The sequence below is a fragment of the Trichosurus vulpecula genome, assembly GCF_011100635.1.
Source record: "Trichosurus vulpecula isolate mTriVul1 chromosome X unlocalized genomic scaffold, mTriVul1.pri SUPER_X_unloc_8, whole genome shotgun sequence".
Taxonomy (NCBI): domain Eukaryota; kingdom Metazoa; phylum Chordata; class Mammalia; order Diprotodontia; family Phalangeridae; genus Trichosurus; species Trichosurus vulpecula.
The window spans coordinates 48,394-66,043 of record NW_023494384.1 but is presented as its reverse complement, the minus strand read 5'-3'; the positions used below and the strand labels follow the sequence as shown (position 1 = coordinate 66,043).

General features: G+C 39.8%; 2 pseudogenes; both read left to right on the top strand.

Moving 5' to 3' along the window:
* Positions 1-11,105, top strand: part of LOC118833265 — a 54,471-nt pseudogene extending 43,366 nt beyond the window's left edge.
* A 142-nt stretch (positions 11,106-11,247) lies between these two features.
* On the top strand, positions 11,248-13,129 carry LOC118833263 (annotated as a pseudogene).
* The last annotated feature ends 4,521 nt before the right edge of the window (positions 13,130-17,650 follow it).

Here is a 17,650-nt window from a genome sequence, read left to right as displayed (position 1 = left end):
TGACCACCCCTTAACCACTCCCTCATCCCACCCCAAAACACCTAATTGACATGTTTCACCCCAAATGTCTTATAAAAACTTTTCCTGCACCCCTGTAAGGTTACAGTTTCCCTAAGAACTCTTTCCCGCTGTAAAGCATAACCATAAACTTTTGCCAGCTTGACTTAAAGAATGCTTGAGATGGTGAATTCATTCTGGTTGGCCCCGACCCTCTCCAGTACTCGGGTCCTTGAGGGGTACTCCCCCTCAATGACTCCATCTGGGAACTCCAGTCCTGGGAACTTTAGTTTTAGGATTCCTGAATCCCTGTGTTTTTCTCCCTCAACATAATTCCTGTGCTACAAAGTGTTCTTAGAAATGCCCAGTTTTGTCTATAATCGTTGAAAGGAATGGAAAGGTGGAGGGGATGTAATTCTGCTTATATGGTGCTAATTTTAATTTTTTCCCTCTCCCCCCATTCTTTCTAATATAACTACAGCAACTAACCTTAGAAGATCCATCAGATTCTTCCACGCCTTCCAAATCATTGGAAGAGTTGTGTATCTCTCTGATCCATTTTCAGCAGTCAGCAGAATTAAACCATTTTGAGCCTGGTCGTGTTCAAACGCTGCCAAAGCAAATCCAGCTTACTACAGCAGCACATACCTGTAATTTACTTCCCACAGTGGTTGATTTCCAGGAGAAGCACACTGGTTTAAGTATGTTTAAGTACTTCCTTATCTGCAAATGAGTGACAAATGTAATGTTGTATTCTTGATCCTATACTTGTTAGGAATCCTAGTTCTCTTTTCATAGATTCATAGAATCTTAGTATTAGAAGAAATATTAATAATAATCTAGCCCAGCCACTCACCCAATGCAGAAATCCCTTAGAGATTATCTTCTGATTTCTGTTTGTACTATTCCATTGATAGGGGATTCATTGCTTTGCAAAGTCAATGAGTCATATTTTAATCTGCTCCAGTAGTTAGGTTTTTCATAATGAAAGAACTTTCTGTCCTATTTTTACTTATTGGTTTTGGTATCTTTGGAGACTGCAGCTTCCTCCACATAATTGTCTTAAAATTTTTGAAAGACCCCTATTTAGTGTCCCTTGTTTCTTACCTCCACTCTTCCAGAAAAAATCTTCAGGCTAAGTATACTTGGTTTCTTCCACCATTCCTTATATAAAATGCTTTCTAAATAAGCATCATTCGTGTTGTTGTCCTCTCAAAGAGTCTTTAATTTGTCAATGGATCTCTTAAAATGTACCTAAAACTGGACACATATAGTCACATATAGTCTGATTATAATTAGTAAAAATACATGGTAGAACTTTGTAGGGTCCAAATAAATCTATATATTTCTATTAATGTAGACTAAAATTGTGTGGAATTTTTCAGTAGGAAAGTCACCTTTTGGCCGCACCTTAATATTGTGGAGTTTTCATATAAACTGAAATTTTCGGGTCTTCCTTAACTATAATTACACAATTGATTTTTTGTAACCTAATCTATAACCTTATCTATATCCTTATCATATTTCATCATCTTTGTTTCAGCAAATTCCAGCCTGTCATTATTTCTTAATTTTGATCCTGTCATCTAACATTTCTCTCACTTTGTGTAATTTGCATATATGAGTATCGTATCTTTTTTATGTCTTTATCCAAGTTGTTAAAAATATCTAAGAGGAAGGCTTAAATAGGGCCCTGGAGCAAATCATGACATATCTCCCTCCAGTTTAACATCAGTCCATTTATCAGCTCTCTCTAGGTAAAGTTTAACCAGCTACTGGACCACCTAATTCTATCATTTTCATCTAATGTCATGAGATACTTTTGTAAAATTCACTGAGAAGATCAAGATAACCCTGTACCTATGGCATTTTTGTTGGTATGGTCACTAACTCAGAAAGTACTTACAGTACTCAGTAGATATTCTTCATGAATTGTTGTGTTCAAAAGAAACTCATAGTGATTATTTTTTTTTCTAAATTTTAGCTAGACTGATTCTCAGAAAATAGGTACAGAATCTGTCTTCAGGCTCATACTAAAATTCTTTATAGATTCTTAGCACTGGCCACAGATCTTGCATTTTTATAATGTGGCGTTTGAGAATGGAGGATCTCCTCTCTGTTACAGTAACACATCAGAATAGGACTTTAGTGGAGGACCTGCCTAGTAAGCCTAAAAGAAACAAAAATGTTGTTAACTTGGTGTGACTTGTTTTTTTTTTTTTATTTTTGACAAGAACTGTGATTCATTGGTATATCAGCTCCTATGAGGGAAATCCTTATACCAATGAAGATCCACATCTTCTCTCATGGATTACCTAAGGCACTGAGAAGTTAAGTGACTGGCCCAAAATCACTCAGTCAGTACATATTAGAAGTAGTACTTGAACTCGGGCCTTATTGGACTCTAAGGGCAGTTCTCTATCCACTCTGCTTTGTATGATTTGCTAACCTTACTTCCTATTAATCATTGCCTTCTTTTCCTAAGTGTTCACAAATCATAATCCACTATAGCATTTTTGCCAGATTATCAGCATCAAGTTTACTAATCTGTAGTTTTGCGAATTCATTATTTTCTTCTCTTGGAATATCAGGGCATTTGCCCCATTCTTAGTCTGGTCCTCTCCCTGTTCTCCATCATTTCTCAGCAGTCATTAACAGTGGTTCTTTAATGACTTTTCTAAGCTGTTTCAGTATTCTGGAAAGTAATTTGTCCTGGCCAGTAGTTCTAAAGTACTCTCATACTCTTTTTTCCTATTTTGGGCTGTATCTGAATTTTTATCTGAATTTAAGATTTTTGCTTACTCTTCCATCATGAAACACAGAGTAGTTGAGTAATTCCTCTGCTTTCTTGGTGTCATTTGTTAACATGTTTTGTTTCCCTCAGAATTATTTGATCGTACATTTTAGACACCCTTGTGCCACTCTCTTGTATTCATCTTGGTCTGTATTGCTCTCTTTCCATCTTGAAATTTTTACTTTTAAATATGAATGCATCAAAGAGTTCCTGTGCAGTCACACTGGCTTCTTATATACTAGTTACTGTTCTCTTCCTTGTTGAGAATATTCCAAGTTATGTTGTGAGAATTTCTTTTCAACAATAGGCACCATTTATTAACCATCTACTACGTGTAAGACTTTATGCTAGGCACGATACAAAAATAAAAAAATTAGAGTTCCTGCCTTATAGGAACTTAGATTCTGTTGAGGGGAGGAAATGTACCACATATACACAAGAGCAAAAGAGATGGCCAGATATCTTTATCTAGGAATACTTCAGCAAGAGTTCACTTTTAGCTGTAGGAAGATGTTATTGGTACCTTGAAGGAAGGGAAGGATTCTGGAAAGCAGATGAGAGCATCCATTCCAAGCCCAGAAAGTTGCAGAAATGCTTAGAGGTAAGGAGTGGCATGTTGAGTTTGGGGAATGACCAGTGGTCTAATTTGGCCCAGACGTAGAGTTCATGAAAGGAAGCAATGCAAAATTGTGCTGGAAAGTAGGTTGGAACTATTGTAGGTGGATGTAATTGCCAGGTTGAGGAATTTGTATTTTGTCTTAAAGGCATTAGAGAACCACTATAAGTTTTCAAGCAGGAAAATAACTTAGTCATACCTGTACATGAAAAAAATTTTGGTGGCTTCATGAACTATGAACTGGGAGCAGAAGATAATGGAATCCTGGAGACAAGTTAGAGTATTTTAAAGATTCATGCAAGAGGTCCTGAACTGTTAGTAGAATTTCTAGAAAACACAATCCTCACAGTTTCATGAGTTCCTGAAGCATTGTGATTGGAGAGAAGGAAGATTCATGTAAGATATATCATAGAGGTAGAATTGATGAATGGGCCAATATATTGGACATGGAGGTTGAGGAAAAAACAAGAGTCATGAATGACTCTGAGGTTTTAATTAAGCCTAGGTGACTGGGAGGTTAGTGATGCCATTAAGAGAAATTGGGGAAAACTGCAAGGAGAGAGCAGGTTTGAGGAGGGAGATGATGATGGGTTCAGTTTTATATGTGCTGTGTTTCTGACAAAAGATCCATGTAGAAATGTATAGTAGGCATTTGGGGATGTAGGCCTAGAATTATGGGAGTGATTGAATGGATTGAAAATTTGGGAATCATCTTCATGAAAGCAAAAATTGAACACACCAGAACAAGTAAGATTACTAGGAGAGAGAATTAGAGAAGAGGGGTGAAGGCAGTGCCTTGGGAGATAGCCACATTTAGGAGATAAAGGAAGACAATCAAGCAGTGAAGGTATAGTCAGGATAATCAGGTAAGAATGTCAGTTTCCAGAAGGGGGAGTTGTCAGTAGCCCTGAATGCTTTAGACAGGTATATAGGTAGATGAAGACTGGAAAGGATCACATGTACTCATTAAGAAGTCATTCATGACCTTTGAGAGAAGAATTTCATTAAGATTAGAAAGTCAGAAGACAGATTTCATGCAATTGAAGAATGAACGCATCGTGAGAAAATGGAGAAAGTGAACAAAAACTATTTTTTTCTAATTTAATAATATTGGTTACTATTCACTTTGTACTTTAAAATTTTCAAAACACTTTATATGCATTTTCTCATTTGATCTTCCCAGGAACCGTGTGAGGCAGGCACTTAAAGGCATTATCCCCATTTTATAGTTGGGGAAATTGAGCTTTAGAGAGGTTGAGTGACTTAACACATGGTTTAATAGCTCTTGAGAGTCAGAGACAAAATTTGTGCCCAGTTCTGTCCTTACCACAAGGCCACTGTATTCATTACACCATGTTGCCTCTTCTGAAATTTTAACAACAAAAGAGAGGAAAGACATAGTATCTTAAGGGGAGAGCAGGGCCAAACTAAGGGGGCTTAAGGATGGTGAGATCTGGTGATGTTTTTAGACAATGGGGAAAGAACCTATACAGGGAGAGACTGAAGGTAAAGGCAAGGGGGATGATAATTATAATGGGCTAATATCTGAAATGGATCAAAGACACAAGTGGAAGGGTTAGTTTTGGCAAGGAGGACTACCTCTGAGAACAGAAAAAAGAATAGAAAGATGTGAGTTTTTGAGGAGCAGAGGAAAAGAAATGAGGGATCTCAATAGTTACTTCACACTTTTCATGTGAACTGATGGGGTGGCAGGGAAGAAGATGGGAGTTGACAAAGAAAATTTGGAAAGGTCACTGGAGAATGAAATAAGGATTCAATCAGAGATAGATGAAAGATTGCCATGAAGCAGTGAGGGTACATTTGGGGGTTAGAGAACATAAGTTTGTATAGTATACAGTCCATATACAGTTTCATAATTCAGCAGTGTTCAGTAGCTTAGCAAACAACAAAAAACAACAAAGAAGGAAGATGATAGACATGATCCAGAAAGAGAAAGGATTCAAGAATGGAGGATAGTGCTTTGCTTGAACTGATTGACTCTATAGGATCAGAACTAAGAAAGGGAGAAAGAAGCAAGTGAGTCTAAGATAGATAAAGATAAATCTAAGATAGAAAAACTGAGAACGTAGATAAATCTAGAATAAGAGGTATGATATTTTAGCTGTATTCTACCCTGGTCATAACAAGTCTGGAATACTTATGATCATTTCTAGCTACCACATTTTAGAAAAAGTATTGATAAAGTAGGGAACATAAAGAGAAGGGCAGCTAGGATGGTGAGAGGTCATGCAAGGATCACATAAAATAATGTGGTGTTTAGCTTCTGGAAGAGATTTTGGAGAGAAGTAGTAGCTGTCTTCAAGTATTTAAAGGATTGTTACATGGAAAAGGGATTAGATTTGTTCTCCTTGTTCCCAGAGGATAGAACTAAGAGCAACGAGTAGAGGAACAGCAAATTTAGGTTTGATAAACGGAAAAATTTCCTAACATAACTATGCAAAAAAATGAAATGGGATGCCTTGGGAGGTGGTAGATTCCCTTTCACTACAGGTCTTCAAGCAAAGGTTATATTATTACTTGTTAGAAATATTGTAGACAGGATTCCTGTTCACACGCTGGTTGGACTACATGGCCTTGGAAGGGGTGTCTTCCCCTTCTGATACTGTAAAGGCAGTAGACAAGGAGAATAGGTAGGGGTTGAGGGACCAGAGCTTGTCTAGTGTGAATAAAGAGCAAGTTTAAGAGGACAGAAGCAGAGAAGGAAAGAGAAATAAGGACAAGGCATTGTAACCAGAGATGGGAATTTCAGAGTCTGGGGTGACTGAGGTCATGGAAGTTGAGGTGGATGATCTAGGAGGCTAATTTGTTGTACAGTGTGAATATGGGAAGTTTACTGAAACAGAAGGAGAAGGGTTGGGTTTGAGAGCAAAGACCAACCCAACCAGGTGCAGAACTCACTGAGGAAGAAAGGGAAAGTGGCCTGGAGGTTGGTAAATGATGACAGCCAGGATTTAGATGGGGTTTTATTACCAGATATTCTGAACTTCAAAGGTAGTAGAGAGGTTGCTGAATGATGATGGCAGTGGGGTACCCTATTTTCCCTTAGAGACTCTAGTCAAAAGATCATCCTTATCTTTCATCTGAATTTTTAAAAAAATCTTTCTCTAAGTCTGGAGTAATTGAACATTTCCTTCCTTCACCATTACTAACTACAGAAGGGCAGGGTCACTTTTTTCTCAAAGATTTCTATCACTCCCATATCACTAAACAAGTCTTCCCATCTGGCTGGAATTTTATGCAGGGTATTGCTTACCTTTGCTGAAAACTAATTTATTGATCCCTTGGCAACCAGAATCTAGCACAGTGACTTGTACATAATAGACACTTGGTAGATGTTGAGTTGAACCAAATATTTGGATGTTTTAATTTTACCTTTGAGCAGCCTGGAATTAGAATAAGAAGATATTTTTGAAGGGATCCCATTTGAATGTTTCTTTTGTTTATAGTAGGAAAAAGAAAAGTTGAAGGACTTCTGTGAAATCCTACTTCAACAATCCAACTGGTCTGTAATTTCATCGATGTGGGTAAAAACCCCTCTCCCTCTTTTCATGCATTCCGTAAATCCTCCTGGGTGGCCTACCCAGTGTTTGACATAAATCCATTTTATTTTTATGCTCTTTTCAGATTTATTTTTCCTGTTTCTTTGACAGTTTCATTTATGAAGATTGTCTTTTTTCCTCTTCCCTTTATTCTGCTCACCATTCTGACATAAATTGCCTTTGTCTTAATGCAGCCTTTCCTGAACCATCTTCTTCCTTCTACCTCACACATTATGTGCCTTATCATTGGGAATTATCAACGAAAAAAGGAGGAATCTATGCAGTAAAACCTAACAGAAAGTGATCTAGTGTGGATAGAAAAGGGAGGTAGTAGGTGGAGATAGCTGCATGCTTATTTTCCTTCTGAAATATGTTCTTATGCTTTATTTTCTTCTCAGAGAAGCTGCTGCAGGAAATAAGAAGAATGAAGATTCTTCCAGCAACCATGGCCTTACAGTGTTCAAAGATACCACCTGTGCCCAACAAGGATCCATGGAACAGATCTCTTTTATACTCTGTCTTGATTTTGAAGTGATAATTCAAGGCTCCTTCCCTTATCTTCGTTGTCTCTGCCACTATATTACAATATTTTCTGTTCTCAGTAATAAAATCTGTATTCTATGGAGGCTTTATTTTTGGTTTAGTTTGCCTCACTTTGATTTTTAAATTGAAGCCATATATTTTGTAGTATAGGGAAATCTCCTGAAAAACGGTGTAAGACCCTAAAACTTTAGCTGTCTTCTATAGCTATAGCCAGAAATATGTAAAGAGAAACCTAGTAAGAGTTTCTAAGTGGTACAGCTTTAGCATTTATAAAACAAACATATCCCCTAGTAAGCCAGCCAGATTCTGTGACTTGCTTTTTGACATTCCATTTAGTTCTTAGAAAAAAATAATATTTATTGAACCAGGCTTCTGAACTAAGTAAGCAATGCTAGTTGACTATTCATGGTAACACATCATAGTTTCTCCCAAATTGACATCTACTTTGCAGTTTTTTTTTAATTTTTAGTTTACAACACCCGGCTCCACACAACCTTGAGTTCCAGACTCTCCTCCCTCCCCAAGACGGCATGGAATCCCATATAGCTTCCACGTATGACTTTGCATTGAATTAATCTACACACTAGTCAAGTTATGGAGAAGAACCGTGATCAATGAGATGAATCATGCAAAAGAAGAAACAGGACCAAAAAAAAAAGCAACCCAAAAACAAAAACAAAAGAGAGAAAAAGAAAAAAAAGGGGGAGAGAAAGGCTAGCATGAAGTGTGCCTCAATCTGCATTCATACCCCACAGTTCTTTCTCTGCATGTAGATAGCACTCTCCATTGTGAGTCCCTTGGAGTTGTCTCTGCACCCTGTGTTGCTGAGAAGAGCGAAGTCCATCAGGGTTGGTCCTCACAGAATCCATATATCTGTGGTTGTGCACAACGTTCTCCTGGCTCTGCTCCACTCACTCAGCATTATGTCGTGTAGGTTTTTCCAGGTTGTTATGAAGTCCATATCATCCCCATCTCCTATAGCACAATAGTATTCCACTACCTTCACACACCACAGCTTGTTCAGCCATTCCCCAATTGATGGGCATCCCCTTGACCTCCAATTCTTAGCTACCACAAAAAGAGCTGCTATAAACACTCTCGCTCCTATGGGTCCTTTTCCCGCTTGTGTGATTTCTTTGGGATACAACCCTAGAAGTGGTATTGCTGGGTCAAAGGATATGAACACCCCTACAGCCCTTTGGGCATAGCCCCAAACTGCTCTCCAAAATGGCTGGATCAGCTCACGACTCCACCAGCAATGCAACGATGCTCCAATTTTCCCACATCCTCTCCAGCATCTATCACTTTCCTGTTTTGTTATTTTAGCCAATCTGACAGGAGAGATGTGGCATCTAAGAGTTGTTTTGACTTGCATCTCTCTAATCAGCAGTGATCCAGAGCATTTTTTCATATGCCTATAGATATCTTTAATTTCTTCCTCTGAAAACTGCCTGTTCCTATCCTTTGATACTTTGCAGTTTTTGAGAGGATTCTTTTTTCTCCACATGTTCTTCCCCTCTCACAGGCCACAGTAGGCAGAAGAAGCTATTCAAGAGATGGAAGAGAATTTGAAGCAACTTGAATTACTATGTTAGTTGCAAGGAAAAAGCACTATTTACACCTGTGGATGACTCTTTCTATGATTCCAAAGGAGATTTTTAAGCCACAGGTCAATTAGGTTCAACTCTGAACATAGCTTGGAGTAATTTAAACCCCTTTCCATCCATTTTATCACTAAATATCTATCAGTGGAAGGAATTATTTACATAAATATGATATTCTGTTTAAACAAGATTATTGTTTAGCCAACCTTCTTTCTTAAGAGTTACATAGTAATGAAAAAAGGCAACCCAGTTGCTTTGGATGCTGATAAGACAGAAGTTTGAAATGCTTAAAAATGTAAAGTTTTGAAAAAAAAAACATTGTACTATTAAATGCAGGGTCATTGTCCCGATGATGATATGCCCATTTTTTATCTATTTTTTTTAATTTTACTGATGGTTAGCATAGCTGACTAAAATGGACTAGCATTGTAATTTTAGCAACTGTACACTAGGAAACTTTTATGAGTCGTAAACAATATGAGTCAGTGGTCAATTAATAGCATCTGTGGTGTTGTGTGACTATTTGGACATGATTTGATGTGGGTGGGTGAATTTCTGGTGTGTAATGTAGGTTTCAGTAGTTTTCTGAATGTGATAATGGGTTTCCAAAGGCTGAACAGCTCAAAGAATGATGATCCTTAGAATTTTTCATGTGAAAAAAGAACCAAGTAAGGAAAAGTACTCATTAATTTCCTCTAACCAACTATGGAATCTAATTTCCTCATCTGTGTTTTTAGTGCTTTATACTTCGAGATACTGATGGTAAAATTTCCTCCACAGATAGAATTCATAAAGCAAAGGTTCATCTGCTAAAATTACTGTCCTTTAAATAATACAACCAAATTACCAGGAAAAGCTCTGCCAAAATGTGAAGTGGTTTTTCTTAGTAATAGAATTAGCTCTAACCCACACAAAACAAACTTCACAAGTAGGCAGATTAGATGATAAAGCAAAGACATATGTTTATGGGCCTTCTTATAATTGGCCAACTTGCCATTAGCCATATGTGGAGAATCATTTAGGACCATTCAAAATTAATGAGTGTCAACATACTTTGAAAGAAGACTGTTAACTTCGATTTAAGCAGAATAAACAAGAAAGTCAATCATGAGAAGGTACCTGTGAGACATGAACTTCTGAGTCTTTTCGTTTAACTTTGGGGAGCCGAATGATTACCCTTTACAGCAGGAAGTATAATTGTGACTTGACCTAATAAGCAGAATATTGACATAACACTTGGAACCATTTAAAAGTAGGTAATGCTCTGGGTTTTGCATATGAGCAAAGAGGCATGGTTTTTGGTTCAAGTTTGGGTTTGGGTTCTTAGGCTATACGGCTACTCTGTTTTAGGAGCTAATGTGATCAAATTTCTTATGTCAGGAGTTAACATAATAGCATCACCTATACCAAAAGCAGGAACCCCTAACATTTTTTTCTGGTAAGCAACTACTGTTCTGAAGCCTTATGTTCTTTAGGGAGCATAAGGCATAGTGCTTATGAAGTATGATTCTGGACTGGTGGTGAGTGTACTGCCAGGCAAGCCACAGGAAACAAGGCAGGGGGAGCAGTGCCAAGTGTGGCATCAGTTTTAAACTCATCAGGTTCTAGCTACTTTGTCCTTGAAATACTCATTCCCATGTAAACCAGGAAGAGCCTGGAAGCATCTGAAATCACTCATCTCACCTCTTTCCCTTGAGTCATGGTTTCTTCAAGCCTGTATTTCAAATTTCAAATTCAGAAGTTGCAACCTCAACATGAATCTTTAGAGGGCCAACCCTGGTGAAAGAAAAAGAAGGGAATATGCTTAGGAAAACTTTGTGTTCTTTAGTACAGACAACTAAATAACAGGACAACTGTATGTGGGGGTGTTTTCTTTTCAGCTGAAATGTGAACAAGATTATCATGAGTCAGAAACCAATGTTCAACCAAGGAATCACGACAAAAAATTTTACATAGCAAAATTTTTCCAAGATTTTGAGAACTTTCTCTAGAGGTTAAATTCTTTTTATCCAGCAAGTAGTAAGGCAATTGCATACCATCATGCCTCATTCCTAAATTGCTCTCACTTATTCCCCTTAGTCACCTAGTGTGCATAGTTCTTCAGTCTGTAATATAACCTCAGTACCATTCCTGATGACTTACATTACTTACAGAGGGGAGGCGGGGGTGCTGGGGCACGAAGGAGCCCAAGCTGGAACGGGGGCCAGAGATGGTAACCCCCCTGCGGGGCCGGGCATTGAAATCCAAGAACTACCCGTGAGCCACAAGCAGAAATGTGGGCCGCGTGGTAGGGAAGGAGCCAGCCCAGGAACCGACGTTTCCGCCCATGGCGCCGAAGTCAGGCTGGCCTTGCAGCCCTGGGAGAAGGATCAGTCTTGCTGTTCGGGGAGCTCCGCCCCAAGGAGACAGAGATCAGGCAGTGCTTCTCCCTGGGGTTGGCACAGGTGCCATTAACAAGACCAAAGTGGATGAAATGGAAGTGAACCAACAAGTCTGGTCCCAAAGGATCCAACAACCTGAAGACTCCTAGGCTGTGGATCGCTAATTATTCACTACCCAGGGCAGTGAAGCACCAGCCCAGTGCCATAGATAGGACATCCCAGAAATGGGAAGTGCACAAATCCCTCTGGTCTTTGAATCTGCAGCCAGATTGGAGATGATTGGCTCTGTCTCATGTTGTGATTTCAGCCTCAGTTCCAAATTTACTGGCCACAGCTCCTGAGAGTGGCCTGTGCAAACTCTGTTCTGCCCCTGATGGTAGCCTTCTGCACCCCCTACAATACTAATGGAGTAGCAATTGATTTCCACCCCAATTCCACTGTTTCCTTGGACAAGAAAGATGGCAACCCGGCCTCTTGTACTGCTGATGGATGTGTGAAACTGTGGAGTCTAGAGAGTGATGAGCCTGAGGCAGATATTGAAGGCAATTTAGTACATAGTCCTGGGTGATATGGCATCCCTCAGGACATCGTCTCAACACCACCTGCTATGACCATTCATGGCACCTATGGGATTTGGAGGCCTAGGAAGTGATTCTACACCTGGAAAGCTAAAATATGGGCATGTGTAACATTGCTTTCCACCAGGATGATCCTTTGGCTGGCACTAGGGGACTGGATCCATTCAGTTGTGTATAGGACTTGTGCACAGGATAATGCGTCCTAGAGGGCACATGAAAGAGATTTATGGAATCAACTTCTCCCCAAATGGGTACCATAATGTAACTGGTAGTGGTGACAATACATGCAAAGTGTTGGACCTGAAGCACTGGCTTTGCATCTGAAAATACTCCTAAAACTAACATGTCTGTTTTCCATGAGTTACCTTCCTATACTGATGTAGTGGACACAGAGTAAATAATTGGCCAGTTTGCCAGAAGGAGACAATTGGGAGCCTGCAGTGAGCCCAAAGTCTTGCTCACTCCCAGATGCCTTTGCTGGTGTTTGCTGGCTGACTTTGCTGAACTGTGCACCTCAAACCAGCTTAAACTAGCCTTGTGATTGACTGTTGCTGCAAAATATCCTGCTTCTGTGTCCCACCTGTTCCTGGAAAAGACTATCCACTCTTCATACTAACCCTTCTCAACCTTTCCTTTGTGGTTTTCAAGCATAAATTGCCCCTGCCTTTCCTATGCTATGGGCTCTATTGTATTTTTGTACTTGGTTGCCCCAGCATACATGTTTAACCTCTTTCCCGTTTAATAAATAATTTTGTTGTATTTCCTTCAACTCAATCAGAGCTCTTCTATATTTGAGGGGTGGATTTTCACAGTTGACACATCTACACCATCTTCATCCACAAGAACTTTGTGACTAAAGTCAAGTTTGAGCCTATCCATGAGAGCTTGCTCTCATGGCTTGGCAACACAGCCAAGATCTGGATGCACCCTAGGTGGTTCCCACTGAAGACCCTGGCTGGCCATGAGAGAAAAGTGATGAGCCTAGCCATTTTCTCTAATGGTCAGTTCATAATCACCTGTTCCTATGAGAGGACCTTCAAACTCTGGGATGGCTAAATAGACCAAGTTCGTGAACGTGAATCTATAGCGCAGATGTCTGTTTCTGAGCATTCCATTTCCTGCCAAGTTGGTCAGAAGAAGGGAGTCAGTGTGGAACGTAATGTTTGACTTTGCCACTCACTGTGTGTGGTAGGGGTAGGTTTGCCCCAAGGCAGTCAGTCCAGTTCCCCAACTGGTCCTGGGTATTCCACCCCAACTTTCAGGGGCCCTGCAATGGACTATTTTGTTTCTACTATAATGGATTCTTCCCTATCATTTTCTGTTTCTGTGTCCTATCCCCTTCTCTACATTCCTGGATTATGGTTCCTTTTTTCCCTTAACAGAACCTCCATCATGGCCCCTGAAACCTGGGCCCCCAGGTCATGGTCCTGTATTTTATTTGGAAGTAACCTCCAAGATCAAGTGGCTTGACCAATCTGTCCTTTCCCTGAGAATTAAAGGATGGACCAGAAGAACACAGAAAACTTACCAGAGACTATGCAATCAAGGAAAGTAATCCTTTTTCTTTTCAAGTCTTATGGAATGCTGAAGCAAGTTACAATTTGCCTGGGAATTCTGTCTTGAGGTTTGCCCCCATTTGGCTCTAGAGTTTTGTATTCTTTTTGTATCCCCACCCTACCCCCCCCAAGCAAGGGGTTGTGTCAGGAACGAATAGTAACCAAAAGGAGAGCCAATGAAGCTTCCTCCCCCCAAAAGATAGCTATTTTAATAGTCTATTAAGGTGTTGATGAGGACCTGTAGATTGGTAGGAATGGGAGAGGACAGATTGGAAAGGTGTTCTAAAGGAATAAGTATTAAGTGGTGAGAATTTGAATTTGCGAGGTGAAGGAGAGGAACCATTCAAATATACTACTAGTTACACAGGAGACTCAGAGGACCTGGTTCCAAATTCCACCATTACTTACTACCTCTTTGACAAATTACTTCACCTCTCCAGGTCTCAGTGTTCTCATATAAAATGAGGAAGTTGGATTACATGCTTTCTAAGGGGCCTTCCAGTTTTAAATCCTGTGATACTAAGATTAGTTTGGGCATGCTTGCATTGCTGGTGGGACTTTCCAGACCATGCCCACAGCATCCCACAGGTGATCATCCTGGATTCTGCCTGGGGGAGGGGGGACAAAGCTTTCACCTTATTGTGTGAGAAAAACCCGATGTCCACCATTACTTCTTGACCATTTCCAAACCACCCTGCCACATATCTCCCAACCCCCTCTTGTCAAGCTCTCCTTTATGGGTTTTCATCCCCAATTAGAATATAAGCTCCTTGAGGGAAAGGAATTCTTGCTTGCTTGTATTGAGTGTTGCAAACCAGCCAGTGAAGATTTAATGTACTAAAGTTCAAAACTGCACTACAACGTTACATAGCCTTCTGTATGCTAGGCACTGTGTTAAATGCTTTACAAATATTATCTCATTTGATCCTCACAACAACCTTGAAGGGAAGTGCTATTATTATCCCCATTTTACATATAAGAAAAGCAAGACAAACTGAGGTTAAATGACTTGCCTGGGGTCACACAATAAGTGTCTGATGCTAGATTTGAACTCAGGTCATTCTGACTCCAAACCCAGTGCTTTATCTATTGTACCACCAACTGCTTCCTAGTGAAGTGGGCAGTATGTTGCTTGCTTTGTATTTATATCCCCATTATTTAGCAAACATAAGTAAATGCTTGATAAATGATTTGTTGTATATTCATTCACATCCTGTAAGCATTTGGAAACAGGTGTAGAGCTCATAAGAAAAGTCAGTGCTGAAGATAGAGATTTCACAGTCAACTGTATTAATGTAGTTGAAAGTATGGGAGTAAATGAGATTTCCAAGGGAGAGAAGAGAACAGGACCAAAGACAGAACCTTGGGGACCTCCAACCGTTGTGTTGAAAAGAGGTGCTAGCAAAGGAAAAGCAGTTAGAAAACTCTAAAAGACAACCAAGGGAGTATAGAGTCTCTGAAGTCATGGGAGTAGGAGTGGTCAGTAAAGTTTAATGCTGCAATGAGATCAAAGATGAAGAGTGAGAGAGACCACTGGATTTAGGAATTGAGTCATTGATGGGATGTTGCCTAGCACATAAGAGGTTCTTAATAAATGCTTGTTGACTTGAGTGGTCTTTCAGAGAGCCGTTTTAATAGAGTGGTGGGAGGTGGCAAATAGATTATCAGGATTTGGTTGAGAGGTGTGGTTAGAAAAGGAAGGAATCCTATTGTGTAGAAATGTTTATTCAAAAATGAAGCTGTGTGTAAGAGGGGAGAGATGAGACAAGTAGATGGAGATAGAAAGGTCAAGGTATTATGATTTTTTTAAGTATTTTGGAGATGACCATGTTTATAGGCAATTTGGAAGGAGCTAGTGACCAGAGATTGAAAGTGCATGAAGGAGAGGGCGTGACAGATTGAGCAAAGTGCTGGAAAAAGGAGGGTCAAAAGTTGAGTGAAGAGTTACAAAGGTGCAGGTTAAAGGATTTAGTGAGATGTAGGGATACATCTGCTTTGATCACCGGGCTCATGACATGACTTTGTAGGATCATAGAGTCCTAGATCTAGAGCTGGAAGGACTTCAAAGGCCATTTAGCCCAGGCCTTCATTTATATGAGAAAACTCAAGTCAATGGAGGTTAATTGACTTGTCCAAGGTCCCACCGGCAGTACCAGATGTGGAGCTTGCACCCATTCATGGCACCACGCTGCTTCCAAGGAAAGCAGACAGGTAAAGAGGGAGAGCATTCTTGGATCATTTTTAAGGTGACTAGAATGACCATCCCCAGGGAAACCAATGTTGAGGGACGAGCACAGGTAGCAAGAGTAGAGGAAGACAACACCTAGCTTTGGATGGGTCAAGGAGAGAGAAGATTAGAAAGCCCATGAGGCAGCCCTGAGAAAGTCACTCTTTACTTTAGCTGTGTTTCCTGCAAGGCATTACTGGCACGCTATTAGTGTGGTGCTGAGTAAGGTAGGCAGAAAGAACAGATGCCTTCAGATTCCTTGAAGTGGAAAGAAAGCTGCATTTGAAGACAAAGGATCTAGCTTCAACTCCCTGCTCTTCTTTTTACTTCCTATATGAACTTGGGTTTGTCAACTTCTCTGAGCCTCAGTTTCCTCAATATGTAATTAGAGGTTTGGACTACATAACCCCAAAGGTCCCTTCCATCCCTAAATTTATGATCCTATAATCATCTTTATCTTCCCAGAATGATAGGACTCAAGTTTTTACCAAAGGGATTATTTTTGAATGAATGAAAATACAAATGAAAAAGTATGTGCTCTCATTCTGTTGCATCAGTAAAACTTAATTCCTTTTTTCTTTGCCAGCTAAGGATGTTTCCTAACCTTTTCTCTGCCTATTTAATAAACAAACAAACAACCAAAAAACCTTTGCTTTTTTAAGGTTTGGATTGGAGATTCTGTCTTAAGTCTTGTGTAGGATGCTTGAATACACGGTTTTTGAGTTGTTATGGATGATGATTCCTTTGGCTGTGGGCAGACAATAGTTATATTGCAGGGATTGTAAATAAAAGTGCTTGGGCTTTAAATGGCCTGTCAGAAAGCATTTGGTGCTGGCAGGATGAGATTAGATGATAGCTCTTTGAGCCTAAAAAAGTACTTTGGAAGAGGCTGCCAAGTGTAAGGCATTGCTCGGAAAGAACTGAAAAGATCACTTTCCTTTTGGCAATTTTCTCCGCTGTTTCTGCTCCATCCTCTTATGAGATTCCAATCAAATAGAGTGTGTCTGCCAGGGAATTTATTTTTGTTCAGGACAGATTGTCTAGAGACTCCATTTCCTGCTTTAACAACTGTGCGTTTTTCTTAGCTATAGGTTTAAAAAAGCCCTTAAAAAAACACAGTGCCTGAAAATGATAAGTGAGGGGATATGGGAAAAGTGGAACACTAATGCACTGTTGGTGGAGTTGTGAATTGATCCAGCCATTCTGGAGAGCAATTTGGAACTATGCCCTAAGGGCTATAAAACGGTGCATAGCCTCTGATCCAGTAATGCCCATCAGTTACAGCAAATGGAGAAGTTTTGAATGCTGTGGTTAAGTTCACTTACCTTGGTATTCTACTTTCCATGGATGTACACATTGATAATGAAGTTGATACACAAGTTGCCAGAGCTAGCTCAGTGTTTGCAAGGCTCCGAAGGAAAGTATGGGAGAGAAGAGGTATTAGACTGACTACCAAACTGAAGATCTACAGAGCTGTTGTGCTGACCTGTGAAACCTGGACAGTATACCAGGTCCATTTGAATTGTCTTAGAATCTGAAGAGCACCTGGTAGGGTAAGGTACCAAACACTGAGGTCCTTACTCTAACTAAACTGCCAAGCATTCAAATTCTACTTCAGAGAGCACAGCTCTGATGGGTTTGCCACATTGTTCAAATTAAAAACTTATGCTTGCCAAAAAAACAGTTTTATGGAAAACTCACACAGGCCAAGGGTTCACCTGGTGGTCAGAAGAAGAGATACAAGGACATTCTCAAGGTCTCTCTTAAGAACTTTGGAATTGATTGTGTGACATG